The sequence below is a fragment of the Solanum pennellii genome, chromosome 11, assembly GCF_001406875.1.
Source record: "Solanum pennellii chromosome 11, SPENNV200".
Lineage (NCBI taxonomy): Eukaryota > Viridiplantae > Streptophyta > Magnoliopsida > Solanales > Solanaceae > Solanum > Solanum pennellii.
In genome coordinates, this window is record NC_028647.1 from 18,386,668 (window position 1) to 18,390,774 (window position 4,107).

The following is a 4,107-nucleotide window of genomic DNA, read 5'->3' on the forward strand; positions in this document are numbered from 1 at the left end:
CGGGCTTCATGTTTAAGGTTTATGGTAGGGTTAGGGTTAGGGTTAGGGTTAATGTTAAGTTTAGGGTTAGGGTTAGGGTTTTTTTAGGCTTTACGGTTTGGGTCTAAGGATTTAGGTCTTAGGGTTTGGGGTTATGGATTTGAATTGTAATATCTATGGTTTAGTATTTAATGTTATAGTTTTGTTATTTTTGGTGTTGGGTTTAGGGTTTAGGGTTTAGGGTTAGGGTTAAGGATATAACGGGTTAGGGTTCGTTTTAGAGATAGGGTTAGGTTTTAGGATTTAGGGTTTTATAGGTTGTATTTTTTGGTGTTTAGGTTTGAGATCTATGGTTTAGTGTCTAATGTTTGGGTTTTTGTATATTGGGCTTGGGGTTTCATGTTAATATTTTAGGTTAGGGTTAGGGTTAATTTTAGGCTTATGGTTAGGGTATAGTTTTTTTGTAGTTTTAGGGTTTGTGGTTTAGGATTCGAGGTTTAAATTATATGATTTAGTGTTATATATTTGGTTTTTCGTATTTTGGACTTAGAGTTTTTTTTTTGGACATTTTATTTTTGGAATTAGGGTTTAGGGATTAGGATTTAGGGTTAGGGTTAGGGTTAGGGTTTAGTTTTTTTTAGATTTTATGGTTCAGGGTTTAATATTTGAGGTTTAAAATCTTTGGTTTAGTATTAAATGTTTTGGTTTTGGTAATTTGGGCTTAGGGTTTATGGTATATGGTTAGGGTTTTGGTTTTTTTTAAGGTATTTTGGTTTAGCATTTAGGTTTTGAGGTTTAATATCAATGTTTTAGTGTTTAATGTTTGGGTTTTTCTATTTTAGGCTTGGGGTTTAGGGTTTATGGTAGGGTTAGGGTTTGGGTAAATGTTAGGGTTAAGGTCAGGTTGGGTTGTTTTTTATGTTTTAGGGTTTGGGGTTAAGGATTTAAGTTGTAATATCTATGCTTTATTGTTCAATGTTGTATTTTGGGTTTAGGGTTTAGGGTTTAGGATTAGGATTAAGTATTGGGTTAGGGTAAGGGTTACGATAGGGTTTGCATTAGGTTTTAGGGTTTTTTTAGGTTTTAGGTTTTGGGGTTTAGGATTTTTGGTTTAAAATCTATGGTTTATTTTTTAATGTTTGTGCATTCGTATTTTGGGCTTGGGATTTCGTGTTAATGGTTTAGGGTTTGGGTTAGGGTTAAGGTTAGGGTAAGGGTTTGGGTTAGGTTTTATTAAAGTTTTAGGGTTTGTGGTATAGGATTTGAAAATTAAAATATATGATTTAGTATTTAATTTTTGGGTTTTGGTATTTTCGACTTAGGTTTTTTTTCGACTTAGGGTTCAGGGTTTAGGCTTTACGATTAGGGATAGGGCTAGGATTAGGGTTAGGGTGTAGGGTTTTTTTAGGTTTTATGGTTAGAATTTAGCATTTGAGGTGTAAAATCTATTATTTAGTATTTATTTGGGTTTTGGTATTTTGAGCTTAGGGTTTTGGGTTTAGGATTTGGGGTTAGGATTAGGGTTACGGTGTAGTTTCTTTTTAGGTTTTATGGTTCAGGGTTTAGCATTTAAGGTTTAAAATCTGTGGTTTAGTGTTTAATGTTTAGGTTTTGGTATTTTGATCTTAGGGTTTCGTGTTTATGGATTTGGGTTAGGGTTAGGGATAAGGTTAGCGTAATGGTTAGGGTTAAGGTTTTGGTTTTTTTAAGGTTTTGGGGGTATGGTTTAGGACTATAGGTTTAATATCAATGTTTTAGTGTTTACTGTTTAGATTTGGTATTTTTGGCTTGGAGTTTAGTGTTTATGATAGTTTTAGGGTTAGGGTTAGGGTTTTAGGTAGTTTTTTAGGTTTTAGGATTTGGGGTTAAGGATTTAGGTTTTAGGGTTTAGGGTTAAGGATTTTAGTTGTAATATCTATGGTTTAGTGTTTAATGTTAGGATTTTATTATTATTATTATTATTTTTAGTTTAATTAATAAAAAGCAAAAGTACAAGGAGGGGGGCATAAACCTAACCTCCGTACCTAAGGTGGTTCTGAGTTAACTTTCCAAAAAAGGAAGTCAACTCATCCCCTTAAAAAAAAAGATGAAACAAAAAAACACTAAGTACCTAAAAGAGAGGACTCCTCTCAATATATAGTATCTAGGAAGCATAAACAAGGGAGACTCTTTCGTTACATTTTGGAAAAAATAAAACTATTCTACTCTAACCTATTCAAATAAGCTATAATTTTAATTATAGCTAAGTTGAAAAGGTAAAGAACATTGTCTAAGGATAATCTGTGATCTTTTTAGTTTTCTTCCTTCTGAAACTTGGCATTTCTTGAGTATCAATACGGTAATAACCCCTGGCTTCTGTTGGGGGCAGCTGACTATCAAAAAACTGTTGAGAAGTAGTGATTGTGTGGATTAATTTGGATAAAGAATCAGCCACAAAATTAACTTCCCTGAATATGTGTTTGCACTTTAATTCTTGAGTTTGATTAATGAGAATTGTAGCTTTTCCACCTATGTCATTATGGTATATTGGAGGTTGGTCTTGTGTGCAAGCCATTTTACTAGAAGTTGTGAATCTACCTTTAATATAATTTTCCTTTAACTCAGCTCCAGCCACCAAGTTAGCCCAAAACTAGCAGCTCTAAGTTCTGCTTGGCTGTTTGTAACAACACTAATTGGAACACCAAATGCCATCACCATTTAGCAATTTTTGATCCCTTATGATTCCACCTGCTCCAATCTTTCATGATTGTCAATCGCACTTCCGTCCGTGTCTTTTTTGATCCATTGTTTTGGAGGTTTTTTCCAAGCAACAATAGTTACTTTTGTGTCATGGATTCGAGCTTTCCCTAGTTGAATTAAACCTTTCCAAGTTGAAGGCCATTTAATTTGAGGGAATGTTACTTTTAATAGCTCGTAGGTATCCTTATAAATAGCATATTTGACTCTACTGGTGTTGGATGATTTTCCTCCATATTTGCTTGCACACCTGTTTTTCCACAGATTCCAGCAAATAAAGATAGGTGTGGCCTATAAGAGGAGTTTGTGTGCCTCATTTTTATGTTTCGTTGTCCCCCATTGTATGTGGAGGTGTTGCAGGGAGCTGTGATTTGGTGTTATTCCAGCTACTGCTGCCGGACTCTTCCATGCATAAGCTGGAATTGCCCATTGTTGAGTATGTGTTCTATTGTGTCCAATCCTTGCCTGTTTGAATAGCAAAAACAGTTAGATGGTTCTTTATCAAAAGTCATAAGTTTTTCATTAGTTGGGACTTTTCCTTTCAAAGCTCTACAAATAAAGAGAGATGATTTGGGAATACTCTTATGCCAAAGAAAAGAACTGAACAAACTTTTTGATTTTTTCTCCCTGATCTCATTCAATGCTGATGAGCATGTAAAATTTCCATCACTGTTGAGTTTCCATATTGCTTGATCTGGAAGGTGTTTTTGTGTATGTCATTCCTCTTACCTTTGTTGTTCTGAATGTTTCTGCTTGTCCCTTTTATTGGTGTTTTTTGTTGTCCTTCCTCACTCTCTTTGCCTTTGCTTGTTGATTCTCTTTCCCTTTGTGATTTTGTTGTGCCTCGTTCTTGTCCTTTTTTCTCATTTTCCTTTTCCTTCCTTTGTATGTATTCTTCATCTCTCATTTTGTCTTTGCATTCTTCTATATAATGACCCTGGTGTCTGCAGTACTCAAAGTAAGGTGAAATGTTTTCATATTCCAGAGGTTGCCACATACCTATAGTATCATCATTCTTATGCAAATCTATCCACAGATGTCTAGGCCTAGGTTTGGTCAAGTCAATTTGCATTTTGACTTTGGCCATTCCATCTCTAGAACTTTTAATAGAAGCAGTGTCAAAGTATAGCACCTTGCCTACAGACTCCAATAAAGGAATTAGAAATTGCTTTTTGAAGCAATGCCAAGGTAAACCTGGTAAAACAATCCATACTGGGACTATAGGTGTTTCCTCTTCCGGAGTAAAGTATGGTGTCCAAGTCTGTATTCTCATAAGTTTACCTCCAATAGTCATTCTTTGTTGAGTCCATATTGTTTATTAATCTAGCTCATTATGATGGTCGATAAACACATGTCTTAAATTATAGTGAGCTATATTGACCCCCCCCCCCC